Below are 27,590 nucleotides of genomic sequence, written 5' to 3' on the forward strand. Positions count from 1 at the left end.
TGGCATCTTGGCACTCCTTCAATTCTGGCCTCTTGAGCATACCCAATTTTAATTATTCCAACACTGGCAGCCGTGCCTTCAGCTGCCTGGGCTCCAAGCTCAGGAATTCCCTCCCTTAACCTCTCCACCTCGCTCCTCCTTTATGATGCTCCTTAAAATCTTCCTCTTTAACTGAGCTCTTGGTCACTCGCCTAACATCTTCGAATGTGGTTTGATCTCAAACTTTGTTTGATAATGTTCCTGTGAAACATCTTGAGGTGATTTGGTTTGTTAACGATGCTGTATAAATACAGTTTGCTGTGGTTATGTTTTCACCGATGGACGAGACAGAGAATCGGATGGATGATATCCCACACAAGGGGGTGACACTGAGTCTCGCGAACCCCTGATTTCCTTCGTTCTGCCTTTAGTGGCCATGCCTTTGCCAGCCTGGGGTCCAAAGCTCTGGAATTTCTCCCTTAACTTCTCTGCTTCCCTCTCTCTCTTTTTCTCATCCTTTATGACGTTCCTTAAAACCTCCTTAAGACCTGTTTGACTGACCCTTGGGTCACCTGCCCTAATATCTCCTTAGGTGGCTCACTGACAGATATTGTTTCTACATGAAAGCTGTTTTTAGAAACTCACGTACGAAATGGTGACGGGTTTTGCTAAAGTAGATGAAACTGTCCAAAGATTTCCCATCTCGCCCACCGCGGGAATCATCGTGGGCAGGACAGAAAATTAGGCGGATCGTTTAAAGGACCATTGAGCTCAGGAGGTAGTTTCCAGTCCTGGGGTGCACACCGCTGGAAAATCCTACCCAAAATTTCCAATGACAAGAGGGTCGGTAAACAGAGCGACACAGATTTATGCTAAGAACCAGAGGTCACATGAGGAGAAGTTATTTTTGAACACATTGAGTTGTTGTGATTGGGAAGGTGCTGCGTGAAAGGGCGGTGGAAGCAGATTCAAGAGGCAATCTCCAATGGAAATTGGATAAATACTTGAGGGGGAAGATCTGCTGGGGAATGGAGAAAAGAGCGGGAGAGTGGGACTAATTGGAAAACTCTTACAAAGAGCCGGCACAGGCACAATGGGCAGAATGGCCTCCTGCTGTGCTGTCAGATTCTATAATGGAGTTTCCTCATTGGGATTTGGTTTGAATTGAGGAGCCAGGGTAGGCCCAGGGGTAGTGAGCAGCAGTGAGCACTCACCTGCTCAACGCTTAAGTTGCTCCGCAGCCTTTCCCATCTTCCTCTGTGCGCGATGCTGCCACTGGGCATCTTACTGGCAGGGTGGGCACTGAGGGGTGTGCGAGAGAAGCCCTACCCTCTGCACTCTCAGTTGCTTCATTTGAAAGCCAGTGGCAGGGACGCTCCACACACTTCCTCGGTGACTTGCATGAGAGAAGACCAAAGCCCGTTGATCTGTCTGAGACGGTTCACAAACAACGTCCCCTAGGAAACAAAATCACATCTTCAGAAAACTCCAGAAAACTGCACAGGTGATTTCTCCACTGTGTTGAAGGTGGTGGTGGGGGTGAGAGGGGTTGGGGGGGCGGGGGCCGGGGGGGGGGGGGGGGGGGGGGGGTGGAGGGGGAGTGATTTGAGGGATCAGGCAATACTTTTACCAGACTGTGCCACACACCCTGTCAGAGTTTCTGACTCCCATCACCAGCTAGCGGGATTCTTACATTACCCCACTCATGCTTCCTACACTGGCACCTTGCTGGGTGTTATACTCTGTATCTAACCCTGTGCTGTACCTGTCCTGGGAGTGTCTGATGGGGCAGTGTAGAGGGAGCTTTACTCTGCATCTAACCCCGTGCTGTACCCGTCCTGGGAGTGTTTGATGGGGCAGTGTCGAGGGAACTTTACTCTGTATCTAACCCTGTGCTATACCTGTCCTGGGAGTGTTTGATGTGGACAGTGTAGAGGGAGCTTTACTCTGTATCTAACCCCATGCTGTACCTGTCCTGGGAGTGTTTGATGGGGATGGTGTAGAGGGAGCTTTACTCTGTATCTAACCCCATGCTGTACCTGTCCTGGGAGTGTTTGATGGGGATGGTGTAGAGGGAGCTTTACTCTGTATCTAACGCCCCGTGCTGTACCTGTCCTGGGAGTGTTTGATGGGGACGGTGTAGAGGGAGCTTTACTCTGTATCTAACGCCCCGTGCTGTACCTGTCCTGGGAGTGTTTGATGGGGACAGTGTAGAGGGAGCTTTACTCTGTATCTAACCCCGTGCTGTACCTGTCCTGGGAGTGTTTGATGGGGGACAGTGTAGAGGGAGCTTTACTCTGTATCTAACCCCGTGCTGTACCTGTCCTGGGAGTGTTTGATGGGGACAGTGTAGAGGGAGCTTTACTCTGTATCTAACACCGTGCTGTACCTGTCCTGGGAGTGTTTGATGGGACGATGTAGAAGTTACCCATTCTGGATGATAAATGCCGATGTCCAGAATGTGTTGTTGCCCCATTCCCATCTCCTGATGAGCAGAGCTCCATCTCAATGTGAGCCTCGGTTGTCCAGTGTAGTCTGGGAAACTCACCCTCGAGTAGCTTCTCCCATTAAAACCTCCAAGTTTAAATTACCAATTCCCAGTTCTGCTGCTTCTCCACAAAAAGCCAACATTGCCTATTTTGTGGTGAATCATGTGAGATCGCAGCCTCTGACTGATTAGATCTGCTCCCACTCTGTAATTAATTCAGCTTGCAATGTGTAAAATCCAACACTTGGGAAATCATTAATTTGTAGAAATTTGCATATATTTGCACAGGTTAATTAGGTATGATATTTATCAAATGAGGGCATTATGATGAAATGAGATCGGAGATTTGTTCCTTTCCGTTGGAGCTGCCTTGCTTCCCTCAGGATAATCTCTCGGAATTGTTTTGTTAAAAATGTAACTATTTCATGCCTCCAATCTTTGAAGAAGAACAGACTTGCAGTTCCATTGCACGTCCTCTCAAAGTTCCTTGCAATCATTGGCACTGAACAAGTGAACAAGGCAGCCATTTTGTCCACACAGGATGGGGTTGAAGAATCATTTTTTGGCTGACAGTCTGATGTTGGGACGATTTCCTGGCCTTCGTCGAATACTGACCCATCACCTTTGACACTGCTGAAGGAACAGGTGGGGACATAAGACCATAAGACATAGGAGCGGAAGTAAGGCCATTCGGCCCATCGAGTCCACTCCACCATTCAATCATGGTTGATTTCAACTCCATTTACCCGCTCTCTCCCCATAGCCCTTAATTCCTCGAGAAATCAAGAATTTATCAATTTCTGTCTTGAAGACGCTCAACGTCTCGGCCTCCACAGCCCTCTGTGGCAATGAATTCCACAGACCCACCACCCTCTGGCTGAAGAAATTTCTCCTCATCTCTGTTCTAAAGTGACTCCCTTTTATTCTAAGGCTGTGCCCCCACGTCCTAGTCTCCCCTGTTAATGGAAACAACTTCCCTACGTCCATCCTATCTAAGCCGTTCATTATCTTGTAAGTTTCTATCAGATCTCCCCTCAACCTCCTAAACTCCAACGAATACAATCCCACGATCCTCAGACGTTCATCGTATGTCAGGCCTACCATTCCTGGGATCATCCGTGTGAATCTCCGCTGGACCCGCTCCAGTGCCAGTATGTCCTTCCTGAGGTGTGGGGCCCAAAATTGCTCACAGTACTCCAAATGGGGCCTAACCAGTGCTTTATAAAGCCTCAGATGTACATCCCTGCTTTTGTATTCCAAGCCTCTTGAGATAAATGACAACATCACATCCCTAATTGCCCTTGAACTGAGTGTCCTGTGCAGCTATTTCAGAGGGTAGTTGAAGTCAACCACATGTTGGTGGTCTGGAGTCACATGTTGGCCAGACCGGGTATGGACAGCAGATTTCCTTCCCTAAAGGACAATTAGTGAAACCTTCATGATGGGTGGCACAGTGGGTTCGCTCTGCTGCCTCACAGCGCCAGGGACCCGGGTTTGATCCCTGGCTTGGGTTACTATCTGTGTGTAGTTTGCACGTTCTACCCGTGTCTGCTCCGGTTTCCTCCCACAGTCCGAAAGATGTACTGGTTAGGTGCATTGGCCATGCTAAATTCTCCCTCAGTGTACCCGAACAGGCGCTAGAGTGTGGCGACTTGAGGATTTTCACAATAACTTCATTGCAGTGTTAATGTAACACTAATAAATAAATGATGAGTTTCAGTTTGATCAAGGATTGTCATGATATTCTGTCCACAGGTGTTGTCTGACCCGCTGAGTATTTCCAGCGTTTTCTGTTTTTATTTATGATGCTATCTTTGATTGAGGTACTAATCACCGTCAATTGTGTCCTCTGTCTATCCATCGTTCCCTAATATCCTTTAGGGAAAGAAATTTGCCATCGTTACCTGGTCTGGCCTACATGTGACTCCAGACCCACAGCAATGTGGGTGACTCTTAACTGCCCTCTTAAATGGCCGAGCGAGACACTCAGTTCAAGGGTAATTAGGGATGTCCCCTCCTGTTCCTACAGCAGTACACCAGACGCTCACTAACTATTCAATCACAACCCTTCCTGCTTTTGAATGTCGTGATGTAATGTCCCCTTAACTTTCGCTGCTGTAAGGAGAACAAGCCCAGCATCTCCAGTCTATCGATGTGACTAAAATCCCTCACCCTGAGCCCATTTTAAATCACCTCTCTGTCATTTATGATAACAGCTCAGAGCTTCTTCATTGGCTGTAAAGCACGTTGAGACATGCACTGGCTGTAAAAGGCGCTACACAAATGCAGACCTATCGAATTTTTTTTCTAATTCTTAAATAAGCAGTTGACTTGTAAGACGCTGACTTGGGAAAATGCCAATGCCTGGAAGTTGCCATGGAAACTGATAGGTTCTGGGTCTTTGCGAAAAGGTTGTTTTCTATAAAATTAGTTGCCCTTAGAAACCCACCTCCCGACTCCCCAAAGCCTGTCCACAAGGCACAAGTCAGGAGTGTGATGGAATACTCTCCACTTGCCTGGATGAGTGCAGCTCCAACAAGAAACTCAACACCATCCAGGACAAAGCAGTCCCGCCTGATGGGCACCCCATCCACAAACATCTACTCCCTCCACCACTGACACACAGTGAGAGCAGTGTGTACCATCTATAGCACTGCAGCAACCCACCAAGGCTCCTTTAACAGCATGTGGGTTGGGGAAATGGCACATAAGTGGGATTGAGGGATTTCGGGAGAGATGAGAAACTGGGATTGAGGGATAGGAGGAGAAGGTGGATAGGTCGGGTCGAGGGATATGGGAAGAGGATATATAGTTGGGATTAATGGATATGGGGAGAAGGTAGGTAGGAGCGGATTGAGAGATATGAAGAGAAGGTGGATAGGTGGAGGTTGAGAGATATGGCGAGAAGGTGGGTGGTGGGGATTGAGGGATATGGGGAGAGGATATATAGTTGGGATTGAAGGATATGGGGAAAAGGTGGGTAGGTGGGATTGAGAGATATGGGAAGAAGATGGAAGCTGGGATTGGGGGATACGGGGAGAAGGTGGGTAGATGGGATTTAGGGATATGGGAAGAACATATGGGATAGGTGGGATTGAAGGATATGGAGAAATGGTGGGTAGATGGAATTTAGTATTAGAGGGTGAAGACTGATATGTGGGGTTAGAAGATATGGGGAGGATTGAAGGATATTGGCCCATCCTGAAAGATTAAAAATCTCTCCCACCAATGCACAATAGCAGCAGTGTGTACTGTATACAGGATGCACTGCAGGAACTCACCAAGTCTCCTTCAACAGCAACTTCCAAACCCATGACCATTACCATCTAGAAGGACAAGGGCAGCACCATCACCTGCATGTTCCTCTCCGAGCCACTCACCATCCTGACTTGGAAATATATCGTCGCTCCTTTACTGTCGCTGGGTCAAGATCCTAGAACTTGCTCTCTGAAAGCGTCTACCCCACAGGGCCTGCAGCAGTTCAAGTAGGCAGCTCATCACTACCTTCTCAAGGGGCAATTAAAGCTGCATCATAAATGGTACGGGACCTGCACTAATTACAGGAATGCCAGTTCAAAAAGCGCCGTTTAGTCTGAAACTTTGTTCTATATCTGGATAACCCTTTTAATTCAGAACCTTGTGGCTTCTGTGTTGAGTCTAATTCCATTGGCTAATTGCTTCTTCATTCATAAATCTTCCTTCTTTCCACTATTTACAGGATAACTATCACCTTCCCAAGGGCAATTAGAGATGGGTAATACATGTGTGGCCTTGTCAGTGACTCCCACATCCCAGGAATTAATTTTAAGAATGGGAAGAAGGTGGGTCTATAGAATCTACAAAATAAGTAGCAGTTTAAGGATCTTAATTGACTGATCCAGATTTAAAACCTCCTAATGGCTAAATCATTATCACAATTCTAAGGTCTTTAAACAGTGATGTTAACTTAGTTACTTCGCAATAGTGCAAAGATTTTTCTTCTTTATTCTTTCACAGGATGTGGGTGTCGCTGGGCTGGGCCAGCATTTGTTGCCCATCCCTAATTGCCCCTTGAACTGAGTGTCTCACTCGGCCATTTCAGATTCAACCAGCTTACTGTGGATCTGGAGTCACGTGTAGGCCAGACCGGGTAAGGACGGCAGATTTCCTTACCTAAAGGGCGTTAGTGAACCAGAGAGATTTTTACGCCAACAAATGATAGTTTCATGGTCACCATTGCTGAGACTAACTTTATATTCCAGATTTTATTAATTGAATTTAAAATCCACCAGGTGCCATGGTGGGATTTCAACCCGTGTCCTCCAGAGCATTAGACTTTGGATTACTAGTCAAGTGACGTCACCACTACGCCATCATTTCCCCATAATTTTGCCAACACGTCGAGTACACCCACCCTAATTTCAAGCAGTGTACTATCCACATGTAACCAGGAAACATATATCTTAACATATACCACATATATCAGAAATAACCAACAGCGTAGCTCCGGGAGAAGCAATGCACTTGGAAAAACAAGCAGAAAAATATCCAAATCCACAACGCAGAAGAGAGAAGCAGAGAGGAAGATTCTTTGGAGTTAAAGGGAGATTCCTAAAAATAGAATCACAGAATGATATGGCACAGAATTAGGCCATTCAGGCCATCATGCCAGCGCTTTGAATATGCTAGCCAATGACTCCTATTCCCTCCCTCCTTGCTCTTTCTCTCTGGTCCTGCCAACAAACAGGGAGACTGAAGATCTCTCAATCAAGGAGCAACTAGATTCACCAAAGAAGCCACAATGCTCTGCTGGACAGTCGGTGCAGACTCGATGGACCAAATGGCCTCTTCCTGCTTGGTTGGGATTCCATGTTCTGAATGAAAAGGGTTGGCCAGATATAGAATGAGCTTTCAAACTAAATTATGTCTTTTCACATTGACATTCCTGTAATTAGTGCAGGATTTATATTGCAGCTTTAATTAGAAATAAATAGGAGTGTGTAGCTGTTTCCTGTGGTGCGGGGGTTAGTAATAGTTTATTAAAAGAGCAAGGCATCATGAAAATCCCCTACAAATCCAAATTATCTCTCTCTTTTTTAAGTAGGTGAACATTTAGCTGTCAGCTGTAGTGCGGTGGGTAGCATTCCCACCTTTAGGTCAAAAGGTTCAAGTCTCACCCTGGAGAGCTGAGCGCTAAACTAAAAGCCAAAATACTGCAGATACTGGAAATTTGAAATAAAGACAGGGAAATGTTCAGCAGGTCAGGCAGCATCTGATGTAACAACCTTTCAGATTGATGACCCTTCATTTTGACTTCTGATGAAGGATCATTGAGATGGAATGTTAATGCTGGCTGGAGTTTTCCAGCCCCTCCCCCAACTCCATGACGGATCTTCCAGCAGCGGAGGCAGCTCGCCATTGGCTGTCAGTAGGATCTTCCAGTCCCGTCCAAGTCAATAGCAATTTGCATGGCTTGCCCATCCCGCTGCTAGGAACCTCAATCTGGGGTCGACTTTGACGAGACTGGAAGATCCCACCAGTGGGAATGGTTGGAAATGTAAAAAGTCACATATATAAATATGTAAAATATGGAAATATAAAAAAGACTACAAAAGGTCGTGAACGCAGCCCAGTCCATCATGCAAACCAGTCTCCCATCCATTGACTCTGTCTACACTTCCCCAGCTTTGGAAAAGCAGCCAACATAATTAAGGACCCCATGCACCCCGGACATTCTCTCTTCCACCTTCTTCCTTCGGGAAAAAGATATAAAAGTCTGAGGTCACGTACCAACCGACTCAAGAACAGCTTCTTCCCTGCTGCTGTCAGACATGTGATTGAACCTACCTCATATTAAGTTGATCTTTCTCCACACCCTAGCAATGACTGTAACACTACATTCTGCACTTTCTTGTTTCCTTCTCTATGAACAGTATGCTTTTTCTGTATAGTGCGCAAGAAATAATACTTTACACTATATACTAATACATGTGACAATAATAAATCAAATCAAATCAAAATATATTTCGTTTCACAGTTACTGAATTGCAGTATTGGAATTGGGCAAATTGAGAATCTCAAAGAGCTAGCACAGGCACAATAGACCAAATGGCCTCCTGTGTTGTGTGGTTCTAAGACTAGAAGAATTACTGTTCCTCAATGGATACCTAGACTGTGCTGAAAATGCAAAATGCCTCCCTCATCCAAATCCGCATCGTACATGCCAGAGTATTGATTCTGAGAATGGATTGTAATGAGGTTATGGAAATTACTGGATTATAAGAGTTTTAAATACACTTGGAGCCTGCTGCTATTGAATGCAATTAATTATTACTAATGATAATTTGGAGTGTAAGAGTCCTGGTCTAACTCAGCAGTGGGATTTCAGATGAACTCTAATGAATGAAGTAACCATGCCGAGTGTCTGGTTCTCACCTTCCTGCTCTGTGATGGATCCACTGTTAGTCATCGGTACCTTTGATTTGATTTATTATTGTCACATGTATTAGCCTACAGTGAAAAGTATTGTTTCTTGCACGCTACACAGACAAAGCATACCGTTCATAGAGAAGGAAACAAGAGAGAGTGCAGAATGCCGTGTTACAGTCATATCTAGGGTGTAGAGAAAGATCAACTTAATGCAAAGTAAGTCCATTCAAAGGTCTGCCAGCAGCAGGGAAGAAGCTATTCTTGAGTTGGTTGGTATGTGACCTCAGACTTTTGTATCTTTTTCCCGACGGAAGATGATGGAAGAGAGAATGTCCTGGGTGTGTGGGGTCCTTGATTATGCTGGCTGCTTTTCCAAGGCAGCAGGAAGTGTAGACAGAGTCTGTGGATGGGAGGCTGGTTTGTGTGATGGATTGGGCTACATTCACGACCTTTTGTAGCTCCTTGCGGTCTTGGGCAGAGCAGGAGCCCATACCAAGCTGTGATACAACCAGAAAGAATGCTTTCTATGGGGCATCTGTAAAAGTTGGTGAGAGTCGTAGCTGACATGCCAAATTTCCTTAGTCTTCTGAGAAAGTAGAGGCGCTGGTGGGCTTTCTTAACTATAGTGTCAGCATGGGGGGACCAGGGCAGGTTGTTGGTGATCTGGACACCTAAAAACTTGAAGCTCTCGACCCTTTCTACTTCGTCCCCGTTGATGTAGACAGGGGCATGTTCTCCTTCTCACGGCTAAATATTTTACTGAGGGCTCGACAAGCCCTGGAGACGGATCACTTTTTTAATGTGTTTGCCATTGATTTTTACACCAGTCAAAACGCATCCAGTCTCCCTCTGACTCTCCACACGAGGAGACAGGCATTCTCCCTGAAGCGATAAAGCACTTTGAAAGGAAGCTGACATTTATAGCTGATGCACCATTTGCTCAGATGTCCTGTGGGTGCCCAAGGCGTGAGAGTCTCCCCTCCCCCCATGCCAGTCACAGTTGTACGGAAACCACAAAAGAGTAAATACCTCTGTTCAATTTAAGGGTGTTTCAGCAACAATTACAGTTATTCTAAATGGAAATGTCAACACCCCTCAAAATGTCACCCCCTGAAATGTCACACTCGAGTGTGCGCTGTGATCTGATCATTATTGACATCTCTATCCAACATTACAACAGTCACGACACTTCAAAAACTACTTAACTGGCAGGAAATCGTTCTGGAAACACCCGAGGTTGTACAAGACCCTGACAGAAGGAGACCATTTGGTCCATCATGTCTGTGCTAACTCTAACTAATTAATCTCACTCCTCCCTGCAGGTCCAAAAGAGAGGAGAGGTACTAAAATAGTAAATAACATCCTCTCTTACTTCCTCCCCCCGCTGAGGATTTACAAATGTAAGGGAACAGTGTTTGTTATGTAGAGCCATACAGTACGGAATAGTCCCTTCAGCCCATCGAGTCTGCATTGATAAAATTACACTAAATTTACAATAATCTCACTATCAGCACTTGACCCGTAAGCTTAATGTTATGGCATTTCAAGTGCTCACCCATGTACTTTTTAAAGATTGTGAGGTTTCCCGCCTCGACTACTCTCCCAGGCAGCGCATTCAAGACTCCCACTACCCACCGGGTGAAAAGTTCTTTTCTCAAGTCCCCTCTACACCTCCTGCCCCTCACCTTAAATTTATGCCCCCTCATTACTGACCTTTCAGCTAAGGGGAACAGCTGCTCTCTGCTCACCCTGTCCATATCCCTCATAATCTTATACACCTCAATCATGTCCCCCCTCAGCCTTCTCGGCTCCAAATAAAACATCCTGGTGAATCTCCTCTGCACCCTCTCCCTCTATAGCAAGGACAGCCTTCCTCAGACAAGGACACCAAAACTGCACATAATACTCCAAGTGTGGGCCTCACCAACACCCTGTACAATTGCAGTAAACCATCCCTATCCCGATAGTCAAATCCTCTCGCTATGAAGGCCAACATACCATTTGCCTTCTTTACTGCCTGCTGTACCTGCGCGCTTACTTTCAGCAACTGATGCACGAGGACTCCAAGGTCTTGTTGAGTATCCACCTCTTTCAATTTACACCCATTCAAGTAATAATCTGTCTTCCAATTATTGTTACCAAAGTGGATAACCTCACATTTATCCACATTATACTGCATCTGCCATGCAGATGCCCACACACTCAGCCTGTCCAAATCACACTGAAACACCTTTGCATTCTCCTCACAGCTCACCCTCCCACCCAACTTTGTATCATCTGCAAATTTGGAGATAATACATTTAGTTAGAAATCATAGAAATCATAGAAACCCTACAGTACAGAAAGAGGCCATTCAGCCCATCGAGTCTGCACCGACCACAATCCCACCCAGGCCCTACCCCCATATCCCTACATATTTTGCCCACTAATCTCTCTAACCTATGCATCTCAGGACACTAAGGGGCAATTTTAGCATGGCCAATCAACCTAACCCGCACATCTTTGGACTGTGGGAGGAAACCGGAGCACCCAGAGGAAACCCACGCAGACATGAGGAGAATGTGCAAACTCCACACAGACGGTGACCCAAGCCAAGAATCAAAGTTCCCTCTTCCAATTCAATAATGTATAATGTGAACAGTTGGGGTCCGAGCACAGATCCCTGTGGTATCCAGCTAGTCACTGCCTGCCAATCAGAAAAAGACCCATTTATGCCAACTCTTTGCTTCCTATCTGCTAACCAGCTCTTCTATCCATCTCAAGACATTATCTGCAATCCCATGTGCTTTAACTTTACATAGTAGTCTGTTATGTGAGACCTTGTCGAAAGCCTTCTGGAAGTCTAAATAAACCACATCCACTGGCTCTCCTCAGTCAACTTTACCAGTTACATCCTCAAAGAATTCCAATAGATTCATCAAGCATGATTTCCACTCTGTCTTGAAGCTGTCAGAGAGAATTTATGGAGAGAGCAGCTTAGCTCTGTGTTTAAACTGGTCCCCAGCCAGACCATAAAGGCTGATTCTCTGCTACAGTTCTAGCTCCTCCCATTAATCACATCACATGACAACTGCATACGAAGATGATTGATGAGGGTAGGGCAGTGGATGTTGCCTACATGGACTTCAGTAAGGCCTTTGACAAGATCCCTCATGGCAGACTGGTGCAGAAGGTGAAGTCGCATGGGATCAGAGGTGAGCTGGCAAGGTGGATACAAAACTGGCTCGGTCAAAGACAACCAAGCAGTGGAAGGGTGCATTTCTGAATGGAGGGCAGTGACACGTGGTGTTCCTCAGGGATCAGTGCTGGGACCTTTGCTGTTTGTAATATATATAAATGATTTGGAGGAAAATGTAACTGGATTGATTAGTAAGTTTGCAGACGACACAAAGGTTGGTGGATTTGCGGATAGCGATGCGGACCATCAGAGGATACAGCAGGATATAGATCAGTTGGAGACTTAGGCGGAGAGATGGCAGATGGAGTTTAATCCAGACAAATGTGAGGTAATGCATTTTGGAAGGTCTAATACAGATAGGAAATATACAGTAAATGGCAGAACCCTTCGGAGTATTGATAGGCAAAGGGATCTGGGTGTACAGGTACACAGGCCACTGAAAGTGGCAATGCAGGTGGAGAAGGTAGTCAAGGAGGCATACGGCACGCTTGCCTTCATCGGCCGGGGTATTGAGTTTAAAAATATTGCCGCTTTATAGAACCTTAGTTAGGCCGCACTTGGAATATAGTGTTTAATTCTGGTCGCCACACTACCAGAAGGATGTGGAGGCTTTGGAGAGGGTACAGAAAAGATTTACCAGGATGTTGCCTGGTATGGAGGGCATTAGCTATGAGGAGAGGTTGGAGAAACTTGGTTTGTTCTCACTGGAGCGACGGAGGTTGAGGGGAGACCTGATAGAAGTCTACAAGATTATGAGAGGCATGGACAGAGTGGATAGTCAGAAGCTTTTTCCCAGGGTGGAAGAGTCAATTACTAGGGGGCATAGGTTTAAGGTTCGAGGGGCAAGTTTTAAAAGAGATGTACAAGGCAGATTTTTTACACAGAGAGTGGTGGGTGCCTGGAACTCGTTGCCAGGGGAGGTAGTGGAAGCGGATACGGTAGTGACTTTTAAAGGGTGTCTTGACAAGTACATGAATGAGATGGGAATAGAGGGATATGGTCCCCAGAAGCATAGGGGGTTTTAGTTAAGTCGGGCAGCATTGTCGGTGCAGGCTTGGAGGGCCGAAGGGCCTGTTCCTGTGCTGTAATTTTCTTTGTTCTTTGCATACCTGAACACACCTCCCATTCCTTTAATCAAAATCCCAGGGGAAATCTCCATCTATAAACAAGAGTCCATTAGCTCTATCATAAGTAAACACTACACGGCTAAAATGAGTAATTATCCTGCTCTCCCAGAAGCTGAGCTGAATGTTCACCAGACACACCGACTGCCTGCAGAGTAGAGCTGAATCTTTAAACATTCCCTTTAAACATAAATATATATCTATAGCAATAGCACACTATCATCACAAACGTAATTACAGAAGACATGGTTTCTGAATGCCATAGATTGGGACTTGAATATTAAAGGGTAAATGACATTTAGGAAGGACAGGAAGATAGGAAAAGGTGGAGGGGTGGCTCTGTTAATTAATGGTGGTATGAACACAATAGAGAGGGAAGACCTAAGTTCAGGAAACCAGGATGTTGAAGCAGTTTGGGTAGAGATGAGAAATAATAAAGGCAGTAAGTTATTTGTGGGAGTGGTGTACAGGCTCCTAACAATAACCTCATGGTAGGACAAAGGATAAAGAAAATGCTGGATAACGTTTTGAGTCTGTACGACTCTTCATATTGGACTTGAAACTTTGGACGCTATCTTACCACCCGTTTACGCCCACTCCTGCTGCAGCAAAGATGGAGAATTTTGCGACAAGCTAAATCTCCACTCACCGCAGCGGGATGGGAAAATCCCGCTGGTGTGAACATTCTGAAAATTCCGGCCTTTAACTCTGTTTCTCTATCCACAGATGCTGCCAGACCTGATGGGTTTATCCAGCAATTTCCTGGATATTTTTATTCCAAATATCTAACATCTGCAATATTTTGCTTTTATTTAAGAAATAATGGGAGCTTGTCAGAAAGGTACGGCAATAATCATGGGGGATTTTAATCGATGTATAGACCTGAAAAATTAGATGGGAAAATACCGAGATGAGGAATTCATTGTGCTTTACGGATAGTTCCCTAGAACAGCGTGTTCTGGAGCCAATCTGAGAGCAGATTATACTAAACCTGGTAGTGTGCAATGAGACAGGATTAATTAATGATCTCATCGTGAAGGCACCTCTACGTAATCATAATATGATTGAATTTTCAGTGTGAGGAAGAGAAGAAGGGTCTGGGACTAGTGTTTTAAACTTACATAAGGGTAATTATGAGGGCATGTAAGCAGAACTAGCTAAAGTGACCTGGCAAATGAGGTAAAGAGATAGGTCAATAGAAATGGAATGGTAAACATTTGAACGGATATTTCAGAAAATTGAGAATAGATGCATTCCAATAAGAAAGAAAAATTCCGAGGGGAGGACCCACCATTCTGATCAATGAAGTATGTTGAAGATCGTGTTAAACTTAAAGAAAAACTGTGGGGGCAATTCTCCAATGGAAATAGGCCCTGCCCACTGAATTTTAATGTGATTCAGGCTAGGGCATTCTGTGATGCAGAGTGTGGGAGATTCATTTTGAAAATCCTGCTGAAAAAAACCAACGGGATTTACTCCAGTTTTTGCGCGAATTCGGCACTTAGAATCCCACCACATATAATTGCACATGGGTGGGTAACAGGTCACAAGACTGGACAGAATATAAAGAAAAGCAAATAAAGACTAAGAGATTAATAAAGAGGGAAAAATAGAGTACAAGAGAAAAACAACTATTAATCTGAGGTGGAATTCTCCCATTTTGAGACTAAGTGCAGTGGGGGGATTGTACTGGTAGTGCCTGTCCTGTCGATAGAATAGCGGGATCTCATGCCAAATTTGGTGCTTGGAAGCTCATTAATTATGCACAAGAGAGTTCCTCTCTGATTTGTGTGGCGGACAGGCAGCTGATTCATCCACCTGCACTCAGCTGACGGGTTCAAACAGATATTTTGCATCCAACTTAACTGTAGTAAAATCCCAGAAATCGCTTTAAATCAGGAAAAGGAAGTTCGGGAGGAACAGTTAGCATGGTGGCACAGTGGTTAACACTGCTGCCTCACAGGGACCTGGGTTCAATTCTGGCCTTGGGTGACTGTGTGGAGTTTGCTCGTCATTCCCATGTCTGCGTGGGTTTCCTCCGGGTGCTGCAGTTTCCTCTCACAGTCCAAAGATATGAAGGATTGGCCATGCAAACTGCCCCTTAGTGTCCCAAAGTGTGTAGGTTAGGGGGATTAGCCACGGTAAATGTGTGGGGTTAGGGGATAGGCAAGATGCTCTGTCAGAGAGCCAGAGCAGGCTTGATGGGCCAAATGGCCTCCTTCTGCACTGTAGGGATTCTTTGAGCTCAGGAAAGTTACAATCACCAGTGAAATTGTACTGAGCAAATTGTTGGAGCTGCCCAGATCTGATTGGACTTCATTCTTGGGTCTTAAAAGAAGTGGCTAATGAGATAGCGGATGCATTGGTTTTAATTTTCCAAAATTCCGCAGGTCCCAATAGAATGGAAAACAGCAAATATAACTCCTTTATTCAAAAAGGAAGGTGTAATGACTTCAATCAGGCCATTGAGGTTGGCCTAATGGAGTATGAACTCCCTGATTAAAGAGCCAAATGATGGGCCAATCAGGGAGTCTTTTCCTTGTATCTAACCGGGAGTGTCAGTTCCTCTGGCACTCCCGAAGGTAGACTGCTGACTGCGAGCACTCCGTGTACTGCTGTTGGAATTGCAAATAAAGGGATTTTGATGAAGGGACGTCTGCCTCTGAAGACTTATTATAAGAGGGAGACAGAAAGCAGGAAACTACAGGCCAGTTAGCCTAACATCGATCCCAGGCAAAATGTTAGAAGCCATTATTAGAGACGTTATGACAGGGTGCTTGGCAAAATTCAAGGCATCAGGCTGTTTGAGAGAGAATTTCAGACGAGTTATCCCTCTCTACAGATTGTTTATATTCCAAACACAGAGCAAATCCTCATTCAGTCAGAGGCCCTTTTCCCTTTAGCACTGTGTAAACATGGTGAAGAATGGTAAGAAACACCTGTCACATAGGCTGCAGATGATATTAAAGAAGCATTTATACATCCCCACATTCACCAACCTCCAACCTCACCTGAGGCTGGGATTTCCCAGTCCCGCTGCTGTGAATGGAGATGTCGCTGAGCGCCAAATTCTCCGTTCTCACCGGCAGCAGCGGCAGGGTGTCCGACTTTGGGAAATTCCAGCCATAAACACATACAAAAGCAGGGTGAAACTACTCGGCCTGTCCTGTCTGTGTTTGAGAGACCCCCCTCCTCCCCCCTCCCACCGTGGATCTGATCTGTGTGACATAGGAAGGGGCTGTCTGCCCTGGGAACTTGTGATGTGGAGATGCCGGCGTTGGATGGGGTAAACACAGTAAGAAGTTTAACAACACCAGGTTAAAGTCCAACAGGTTTATTTGGTAGCAAAAGCCACACAAGCTTTCGGAGCCTTAAGCCCCTTCTTCAGGTGAGTGGGAATTCTGTTCACAAACAGGGCATATAAAGACACTCTCCACTCACATTATTTGTATCTTAAAGATTTGATTAGTTGTAAGTATTCGCATTCCAATCATTATTCAAGTAAATAGAGTTTGTGTCTTTATATGCCCTGTTTGTGAACAGAATTCCCATTCACCTGAAGAAGGGGCTTAAGGCTCCGAAAGCTTGTGTGGCTTTTGCTACCAAATAAACCTGTTGGACTTTAACCTGGTGTTGTTAAACTTCTTACTGGGAACTTGTCTCAGCCTTTGCACGCAGGTTTATTCTGGTTAATCCTGAGAATGCTACCTTGCTCTCAGAATCCAGTCTCAGTCTGGGAATGCTGTCTCAGTCTGGGACTTTCTCCCTCAGTCTGAGAATGCTGCTGGAGTCTGGGATCACTGCCTAAACCTCACTCTGGGAACGTTGTTGAATCTAACGTGGAGTGCTGTGTTTTCTGGGAAGCTCACCTCACCAATCAGCAAGCTGAGATAATCGCCCCAGCAACAGTTTTACAACCAATCCAAATGGGAGGCTCGAACCAGCTGTCAGATTTCAGCGGTCGGGTTTCAGTTGTCGAGCCAGGTGGATTATTTTAGTTTTTTTTAACCGTCTGAGCGCTGAACATCCAACTTTCTGCCGCCGTGTTTGTGATCAGAGGGGCGTGGGAAGTGTAGGAACCGCAGTTTAAGTCAAGCTAGGCTGATCCTCCAGTGTCAATGGGTAGCACCCTCACTCCTGATCCAGAAGGTTGATTTGATTTGATTTATTATTGTCACATGTATTAGTATACAGTGAAAAGTATTGTTTCTTGCGCGCTATACAGACAAAACATACCGTTCTTAGAGAAGGAAAGGAGAGAGTGCAGAACGTAGTGTTACAGTCATAGCTATTGTGGGGAGAAAGGTCAACTTTGTGCGAAGTAGGTCCATTCAAAAGTCTGACAGCAGCAGGGAAGAAGCTGTTCTTGAGTCGGTTGATACATGACCTCAGACCTCTGTATCTATGCACACTGCCTATGCTGATACTATCCGTGCAGTACTGAGGGAGTGCTATTTGTTAGAGGTGTCTCCTTTCGCCCTCCCGAGTGGATGTAAAAGATCCCATGGTGCTATTTCAAGGAAGAGCAGGGGGAGTTCTCCCCGTTGTCATGGGCCAATATTTACTCCTCAGTCTGAATCACTAAAATCAGAGGACCCAAGTCATTATTACATTGCCATTTGTGGGATCTTGCTGTGTGTAAATTGGCTTCTGCGTGTGGAAGAGTTGGGGCTGAGGCAGCAATTTAAAACAGCTTTGGGACATTGAGGTTGTGAAAGGTGCTATAGAAATTCAAGTACTTTGTGCCTAAACCTCTGACATTTGCCCCATGTTCCCCTATTTCTTGTTTTAGTCATTCCCAGGGTATGAGTATCACTGAGAAGCTATTGCCTCTTCCTCTGACCGAGAGGCTCGATAGGTTAATTCAGGGGACAGTGAAGGGTGAACATTGTCATTGAGGTGCCTTTAATAGTTATAGAAACTAGAAGGAGAAGGCCATTTGGCCCTTTGAGCCTGCCCTCCTATTCAACATGATCGTGGCTGACCCTCCATCTCAATGTCATACTCCCATGTTCTCCCCATGCTCCTTGATACCTTTCGAGACCAGAAATCTCTTTTGTCCTTAAATATATTCAGTGACTTGCCTCCACAGCCTACTGTGGTAGAGAATCCCACAGGTTCACTACCCTCTGAGCGAAGGTATTCCTCCTCATCCCGGTTGTAAATGACCTACTCCATATACTGAGACTGTTGTCCCCTTGCTCTGGACCCTCCAGCCTGAGGAAACATCATCCCAGCAACCAGTCTGTCCAGCCCTGTCAGAATTTTATATGTTTCAATTAGATCCCCTCTCTTCTTCTAAATTCCAGTGAATACAGGCCCAGTCGACTCAATCTCTCATGGTATGACAATCCTGTCATCCCAGGAATCAGTCTGGTGAACCTTCACTGCACTCATAGAGTAGAATCGTAGAATCCCTGCAGTGCAGAAGGAGGCCATTCGGCCCATCGAGTCTTCACCGACACTAATCCCATCTAGGTCCTATCCCTGCTTAGCTACCCTGCTAATCCCTCTAACCTATCACATCCCGGAACATTAAGGGTTAATTTAGCATGTCCAATCAACCTAACCCGCACATCTTTGGACTCATATCCTTTTTTGGAGAAGGAGACCAATACTGCACACAATGCATTGATACAGTCTCACCAAGTCCCTGTACCGCGGCAGAGAGACATCCTTGCTCTTGTACTCAAGTCTTCTTGCAGTGAAGGTAAACATACTTTTTGTCTTCCTAACTGTTTGCTGTACGTGCATGCTTGCTACCAGTGACTGGTGTACAAAGACACACAGGTTTCTCTGTACATCAACATTTCACAACCTATCACCACTTAAATAATACTCTGCCATCCTCTTTCACTATCCAAACTGGATAACTTCACAATATCCACTCATTATTGGACTAGTTAAACCAGAAGTTTGGACTAATGATTCAGAGACAAGAGTTCAAAACTCCATCATGGCCACTGAGGAATTTAAATTCCATTAATTAAATAAATCTAGAAGTAAAAAGTTCCAAGTACTATGGTGAGCATGAAACCACCCAACCACCCATCTGGTTCACTCATGTCCTTTAGGGAAGGCCTGGCCCACGTGTGACTCCAGACTCAGAGGTTGACTGTTTAACTGTGCACTAAAAAGACCCAGCAAGTCACCCAACTCTATTAAAGATGGTCTCACCACCACCTTCTCAAGGGCAATTAGAATGGTCAATAAAGGTTATATCTTCCCTCCCTGACGGACATTGGTAAACTCGTTGGGTTTGTGAGAACAGTTTGGCACCTTCACAGTCACTTTTAGCAACGGCATTTTAAGATTTATTTTCAGAGTTTTCTTTTAGGTGAATTAAAATATGGAGGGAGCCAGGAAGAGGGAATTGGAAGAGACAGGGAGCCAGAGAAATTGGATTGGAAAGTGCAATATTGATTTGGAGATGTTCCCTGAGGCTCAGTCGCAGTGGAATATTGATTTTGAGACACTCTCTGATACTTAGTCATAGTGGAATCTTGATTTAGAGACATTCCCTGATGCTCAGTCACAGTGAGGTATTGATTTAGAGACATTCCCTGATGCACAGTCACAGTGGAATCTTGATTTAGAGACGTTCCCTGATGTCAGTCACAGTGGGGTATTGATTTAGAGGCATTCCCTGATGCATAGCCACAGTGGGGTATTGATTTGGAGACGTTCCCTGATGCACAGTCACAGTGGGGTATTGATTTGGAGACATTCCCTAATGCAGTCACAATGGGGTGGTGATTTGGAGACATTCCCTGATCCTCAGTCACAGTGGAGTATTGATTTGGAAACGTTCCCTGATGCACAGTCACAGTGGATGATTGATTTAGAGACATTCCCTGATGTCAGTCACAGTGGGGTATTGATTTGGAGATGTTCCCTGATGCACAGTCACAATTGGGTATTGATTTGGAGACATTCCCTAATGCACAGTCACAGTGTAGTGTTGATTTGGAGACATTCCCTAATGCACAGTCACAGTGGGGTATTGATTTAGAGGCGTTCCCTGATGCATAGTCACCGTGGGCTATTGATTTGGAGATGTTTCTTGATACAGAGTCATAGTGGCGTATTGATTTAGAGACGTTCCCTGATGCACAGTCACAATGGGGTATTGATTTAGAGAAATTCCCTGATGTCAGTCACAGTGGGGTATTGATTTAGAGACATTCCCTGATGGACAGTCACAATTGGGTATTGATTTGGAGACATTCCCTAATGCAGTCACAATGGGGTGGTGATTTAGAGACATTCCCTGATGCAGTCACAATGGGGTATTGATTTGGAGATGTTCCCTGATGGACAGTCACAATTGGGTATTGATTTGGAGACATTCCCTAATGCACAGTCACAGTGGGATATTGATTTAGAGATGTTCCCTGATGGACAGTCACAATTGGGTATTGATTTGGAGACATTCCCTAATACACAGTCACAGTGGGGTATTGATTAGGAGACGTTCCCTAATGGACAGTCACAGTGGGATATTGATTTGGAAACGTTCCCTGATGCACAGTCATAGTGGGGTATTGATTTGGAGACGTTCCCTAGTACACTGTCACAATGGGGTATTGATTAGGAGACGTTCCCTAGTACACAGTCACAGTGGGGTATTGATTAGGAGACGTTCCCTAGTGCACAGTCACAATGGGGTATTGATTAGGAGACGTTCCCTAGTACACAGTCACAGTGGGGTATTGATTTGGTGACGTTCCCTAGTACACAGTCACAGTGGGGTATTGATTAGGAGACGTTCCCTAGTACACAGTCACAGTGGGGTATTGATTAGGAGACGTTCCCTAGTGCACAGTCACAATGGGGTATTGATTAGGAGACGTTCCCTCGTACACAGTCACAGTGGGGTATTGATTTGGTGACGTTCCCTGATGCACAGTCACAATGGGGTATTGATTTGGAGACGTTCCCTAGTACACAGTCACAATGGGGTATTGATTCTGTGATAAAAACATTGGCAATAACGGATTTTATGGCAAAACTGAAATTCCGACAGCTGCTTAAACTGTTACTGCTCCATATCTGATTCATGTTTAATTAAGCATTTTACAACCAAATTTATGCGGGTGGAATAATGAAGCCATTAATTAATAATGAGCCTCCATCTGAACAAATATCCTGACAATAACAGGTCCGTATTTCAGCCTGACAAACACTCAGTGATGTTTGCAACATTTCCCCTTGAAATCCTGTCAGAATTCTGGACAATTCCTGGAGAGCATTTCTGTACTTCCAGGGTCTCTCTGGAAGTCTGTCGGTATTTACTGCGCCATCCCTGGAAAGCGTAAGCCTCTGTCACAGTCAGTCTGTGCACAGCAAGATCCCACAATCAGAAATGCGATCAGGCAATGCCAGGTCAGGTGGAGCTTGGACAGGATTTAACAGCCCAGGCAGCTGAAGCCGGGGCTGCGAGTGAGGGAGCGAAGGAAATCCGGGATGAGCTGGGACCTCACTGGGGTGGGATCAACTTCAGGGCTACAGATATGGGGTGGGGCAATGAGAATGACTGGATTGGCCGTACAGAGTGCCAGCATTAACCTGATGGGCTGAACGGCCTCCTTCTGTGCCATAATGACTCAATGACAATCTGTTGACATTGGTTGAGAACTCAGTCTTGGCTCCGGACACAGACGAGAACTCCATTGTGCTTTCAGACTCTGCTGTGGAATCTTTTATATCCACCTTCTCAAGGGTGATCAGAGCTGAACAGCAAATGTTAGCCCTGCCACTGAGTGTGGGGAGCCTCGGGATTAGCACCTCATCCTGAAAGAAGGTGGTGGGAACCTCTGGAGTCTCTGTTGTTGCTAACTGGCCACCTTTGTGCTCTGCCCAAGAGCACAAGTTGAAAAGCCCCATTGAAGTCTGCCCACAGCACGTTGCCGTCTCGATGCAGATCGTGATTCAGGTGATTGGCAAAAGAAGCAATGGCGTCATAAGGAAAAAACACTTTTACGCAGCGACGGCTCAGGATCTGGGGGGCCATTCCTCCGGAAGATTTAAGCAGGGCTGGATTAGCATCCGGCCCCGAACACGTATCCCAGTGCTGGATTTCCAGCGTCATCAGCTCCGTGCTGGAAAAAGACACGGAACTGCATTACATACGCAGGACATCATTTTAATCAATTTTGAATGCAAATGGCGGGCCTGGAACTGAAGTCTCCGAGCCCGCTATCCTCTTCCCCTCCCCCTCCCCGGCCCCGCCAGGAGTGTTTCACTCCAGCGGGGATTAATGGAGGTCCCCACTTGCGGGGAGCTGGCGACCCGACCCCGCTGGAGTGAATTGGGGGGCAGTCAGGGCTCTCCGGAGGGTTGGGTGTGGGGAGCATTGGCACCTTGGCACCGCCAGCCTGGGTCCACGGCACTGCCCTGGGCCGAATGGGGACCGATTGGTGTGGATTGGGGGGGGGTCCTACTGCCACTCTGCAGTCAGGATCGATGGGGGAGGGAGGAAGGCCAGCGATTGGGGCTGGCCATCGGGGTGGGAGGTGGGGGGGGAACTGCCTGCTGAGAGAAGAGGGGGGGAGGCAGTAGGAGCTGCGGGGGGATGGTCGGGGCTGCCGGGGGTGGGGAGAGTTTGGCATTGCAGGGGAAGGGGGAGAAGAGGGACTATTGGTGGAGTGGGTCGGGGTGGGGGAGGGGGCCTGCTGGAGGGGGGGGGGGGAAGCATGTTGGCGCTGAGCCTGGGCATGTTTGGGGGGCCAGCGATCATGCCATGGGGGAGCAGAGGGCCGGGGGTTCTGGGGCTGGCCAGTGATTGGGAGGCTGGCAGTGCGGGTCTACTCCACATGCGCCAATCCCGGCGCTGACAGCTCGGCGCATGTGGAGTGGCGCACTCAGCACGGTGCTGCCGGCCTCTCCGGCAGGAATAGGTCCCACCCACTGATTTTTACCTGATTCACGCTGGTGGCTTCTGCAGTGCACAGGATGTGGGAGATTCTTCTCTGAACTCCCACTGAAAAAACCAGCGTGATTTACTCCAGTTTTCACGCGAATTTGACACTTAGAATTTTTTTGGGGGAGAATCCTGGCGCTGGAGTGCGCTCCCTGAGAGCGTGATGGACGCAGAAGCAATTGAGACTTTCAAAGGGGAATTAGATAATTATCGAAAAATTAAAATTGCAGGGCTACAGAAAAAATGGGAGCGTGGCACTAGCTGAGTTACTTTGGAGAAAACCAACATGGACAAAATGGGCCAAATGGTCACCTTCTGTGCTGTAACCATTCTACAATTAAGCCAATGGGTGGAATTTTGACAGACGTTGTAATATGTCTTTAAGGGATATCACCCTGACATCAGTCGGAGGGAAATGTATCATGTGATAAAAGCAAATTACTGCGGATGCTGGAATCTGAAACCAAAAGAGAAAACACTGGAAAATCTCAGCAGGTCTGGCAGCATCTGTAAGGAGAGAAAAGAGCTGACGTTTCGAGTCCAAATGACACTTTGTCAAAGCTAAAAAGCAAAGAAAGTGGGAGATATTTATACTGCAGGATAAGGGAATGAAAGATGAGTCATAGCCATAGAAACCAGGGGAAAAGACTGCTAATGGCTGTCCACAGAGAGAATAAAGGGTGTGAATGGCCAAACGGCAGAGAAGGCTGTAAGCTGTGACGAGATGTTGGGTGGGGGGGTGGAAATTGGACAGAGGTAGAATGTAGAAAAGGGTAAGCGGGGGGGGGGGGGGGGTAGAAAAGGGAAGGGAAGGGGGATGAAATAGGGGGAAGGAAAGAGTGGGGAGAAGAAAAATGAAGGAAGACCAGAAAGAAATAAAAGGTAGAGAACAGTAAAAAATTAAATAAAACAGAATGAAAACAAAGGGGGCTGAGGCAGGGTAGAGCAAATCATCTGAAGTTGTTAATCTTCATGTGATCTGGTCTTAGTGTCGCTTTTGCTTTGAGCAGAGCACACACTCAGCTCTGATGCCTTCAAACTTTATATCTAATGTATATCTGTTCTCCTGTGCCTAATCTTAATAAGTGAAACCACAACGTATTTACCAAATTCCTTAAGAGTAATTGGTGCCTTGTGTCTTGTACATTCAATAAGCCCAACATATTATGTTGTTTAAATAACATGCCAGCTCCCATGTACTGGATGGGGATGAAGGTAGCGCGATTCTTTCCAGTTTGTGACTTCTCAAGACCGCTTCTGACTGCCCTTGTCTGGGAATGATGGATCTCACACCTTCTAACCCTTCACCTGAATGGACAGTGTTTATGGGGAAGTTGATTATATCTGGACATTGCATGCAGCCTGTTCTTACAACACGGAAACTAGAAAGAGAACAGAGGAACTGGAAGAGACCATTTAGCCTTTCGAGTCTGCTCTGCCAGTCGATTTTAACTGTGCCGACCCGACTGGGTTCCGTAACCCTTAATAAACCTGACCCAACAAAAATCCACCAACTTCAGTTTGAAATTTTCAGCCTCTACTGCTTTTTTGGGGGAGGGAGCTGGAGATTCCCACTCCCCGTTGTGTGAAGAAGCAGTTTTGGCGTACTTATCTGAGGAAGGTTGTCCTCGCTATAGAGGGAGTGGAGCGAAGGTTTACCAGGCTGATTCCTGGGATGGCAGGTCTGTCAAATGAGGAGAGACTAAGTCAGTTAGGATTATATTCACTGGACTTTAGAAAAGTGAGAGGGGATCTCACGGCAACTTATAAAAGTCTAACAGGGTCAGACAGGGTAGATTCAGAAAGAATGTTCCCAATGATGGGGGAGTCCAGAACTAGGGGTCATAGTTTGAGGATAAGGAGTAAACCTTTCAGAACTGAGGTGAGGAGAAATTTATTCGACCACAGAATGCAGTCGAGGCCAAAACATTGTCTGATTTCAAGAAGAAATTAGATATAGCTCTTGGGGCTAAAGGGATCCAGGGATATGTGGGGGAAGGGGGGATCAGGATATTGAATTCGATGATCAGCCATGATCAAGATGAATGGCGGAGCAGACTGGACGGGCCGAATGGCCTGCTTCTCGTTTCTATGTTTCTGTGTAGCACACAATCTCCCACTTTCAAACCCTTGGTCTGAATGGCTGCGTTCATTAAAAAGCTGAATGTATTTGAACAATGCACCCAGCCTGTCCGCGCAAATGAAGAGACAGAGTTCAGCTGGCTCAGAATTCGAAACTATTCTGTTTCTCATCTGGCAGCTGTTAAGGGCTGATTTCTAATTACGCAGCATCTTCAGGGCTTGGCTGTCGCTGTCACGGTCACTGAAAGACTTTTGAAAGGTAGTTACTATTGAGTTGCGGAACACAGCAGCATATTTGCAAGCAGAGAATTAGGGGACATGATGGAGAGAATTACTGAATTGTTACGGTGCAAACTGAAGCCATTTGGCCCATCGTGTCTGTACTGGCTCTCCAAACAAGCATCACGACTTAGTGCCATTCCCCTGCCTTTTCCCCCATACCCTGCGTATTCATAGAATCCTACAGTGCAGAAAGAGGCCATTCGGCCCATCGAGTCTGCACCAACCACAATCCCACCCAGGCCCTATCCACATATCCCTACATATTTACCCACTAACCCCTCTGACCTATGCATCCCGGGACACTAAGGGGCAATTTATCATGGCCAATCAACCTAGCCCGCACATCTTTGGACTGTGGGAGGAAACCGGAGCACCCGGAGGAAACCCACGCAGACACGGGGAGAATGTGCAAACTCCACACAGACAGCGACCCGAGCCGGGATTCGAACCCAGGTCCCCGGAGCTGTGAAGCAGCAGTGCTAACCACTGCGCTACCGTGCTGCCATTTCTAACTGAAATGTCACTGGACTCAGTAAGACCCAGGTTGAGATGCTAGGGGCATGGGTTCAAATCCCACCCTAGCAACTGGTGGAATTTAAGTTCATAAATCTGGAATATAAAGCTTGTCTCAGTATCAAGACCATAATATATAGGAGCAGAATTAGGCCATTTGGCCCATCGAGTCTGCTCCACCATTCAATGAGATTATGACTGATCCAATATAATCCTCAACTCCACTTTCTCGCCTTATCCCCGTAACCCTGGATTACCCTACTGGTAAAAACCTGTCTATCTCAACCGTGAACATTCTTAACAACCTCTACATCCCTCTGCGGGAGAGAATTCCACAGATTCACTACTCTCTGAGAGAAGAAATTCCTCCTCATCTCTGTCCCCAATGGGCGGTCCCCTTACTCTGAGATTATTCCCTCTGGTCCTAGACTCTCCCACAATGGAAAACAACCTCTCAGCATCTACCCTGTCAAGCCCACTGGGAATCCGACATGTCTCAATGACATCTCCTCTCATTCTTCTAAACTCCAATGAGTACAGACCCAATTTACTCAACTTCTTAAAGGAAATTCCCTCCATACCTGGGATCTACCTAGTGTACCTTTTCTGGACTCCAGAGAAAATGCTCTGGCGGTTGGACAGGTCAGTTGTAGTCAGATAGTCTTCATTTCTGGGGGAGGCTGGAACCAAAGGTGATGAAAACAAGGTAGTCACCAATGAACCCATTAGGGGAACTCAGAGAGCAGTGAGAGTGTGGAACCCGCTCCCACAGGGAGTGGTTGGGATGAGCAGCTTTTAAGGGGAAGCTGGATATATCCATGAGAGAGTAAGGAATGGAAGGACTAGCTGATAGGAGATGAAGAGGAAGCGGGAGGAGGCTCATGCAGAACATTAACACCAGCGTGCAGGGCCGAATGGCCTGTTTGGGACGGCACGGTGGCACAATGGTTAGCACTAATGCCTCACAGAGCCAGGGACCCGGGTTCAATTCCCGGCTTGGGTCACTGTGTGGAGTTTGCACGTTCTCCCCGTGTCTACGTGGGTTTCCTCCGGTTTCCTCCCACACTCCAAAGATGTGCAGGTTAGGTGGATTGGCCATGCTTAAATTGCCCCTTAGTGTCCCGGGTTAGGCGGATTATCCATGGTAAGTGTGTGGGGTTACGAGGAGATAGCCTAGGTAAGATACTCTGTCAGAGAATCGATGCAGACTTGATGGGCTGAATAGCCTCCCTCTGCACTGTAAAGATTCTATGATTCTGTGCTGTAACCCACTCGAGCAGCTGTGTGTTGATGCCCTGTCACCCGGAGGCAGCCTGTGAATGAAGAGTCATTGCATTCAGCGAATGAGACCATCTCGATAGATGGGGAGCAACAACATTGCTGTTGCTTTAGCTCTTAGGGATGACACACTGCATCTGCCTGAACAGTGACAACTATCATTAGGTATGAAGAGAATAATAACAGCTTGAGACATTTTTTGCATTAGAAGCGCAGTTAAGCCGATGTAATTAATCACATTACACTGTGCATCTCCCATCATCCTCCCTCACAAGTGCCCAGAAATGAGAAGTGTAGCGTCTCTCTGCAGCCCCCACATGTTCCTGTTTGCCTCCT

At 46.3% G+C, this 27,590-nt stretch overlaps 1 protein-coding gene across 6 annotated transcripts in view; it reads right to left on the minus strand.

Annotated features, from left to right (window-relative positions):
- LOC144486705 (transmembrane protein 198-like) overlaps nt 1–27,590 on the minus strand; it is a 251,192-nt gene that overhangs the window by 15,035 nt on the left and 208,567 nt on the right. For 5 of the 6 annotated variants that reach the window (XM_078204712.1, XM_078204708.1, XM_078204707.1 and 2 more), the window contains one exon: nt 1,194–1,436. The exons of the other annotated variant lie outside the window; for it this stretch is intronic. The gene's annotated coding sequence lies outside the window, so the exon portion shown is untranslated. The remainder of the gene's footprint in view (nt 1–1,193; nt 1,437–27,590) is intronic. 6 annotated transcript variants of the gene reach the window in all.

Source organism: Mustelus asterias, unplaced genomic scaffold, assembly GCF_964213995.1.
Source record: "Mustelus asterias unplaced genomic scaffold, sMusAst1.hap1.1 HAP1_SCAFFOLD_432, whole genome shotgun sequence".
Classification (NCBI taxonomy): Eukaryota; Metazoa; Chordata; class Chondrichthyes; order Carcharhiniformes; family Triakidae; genus Mustelus; species Mustelus asterias.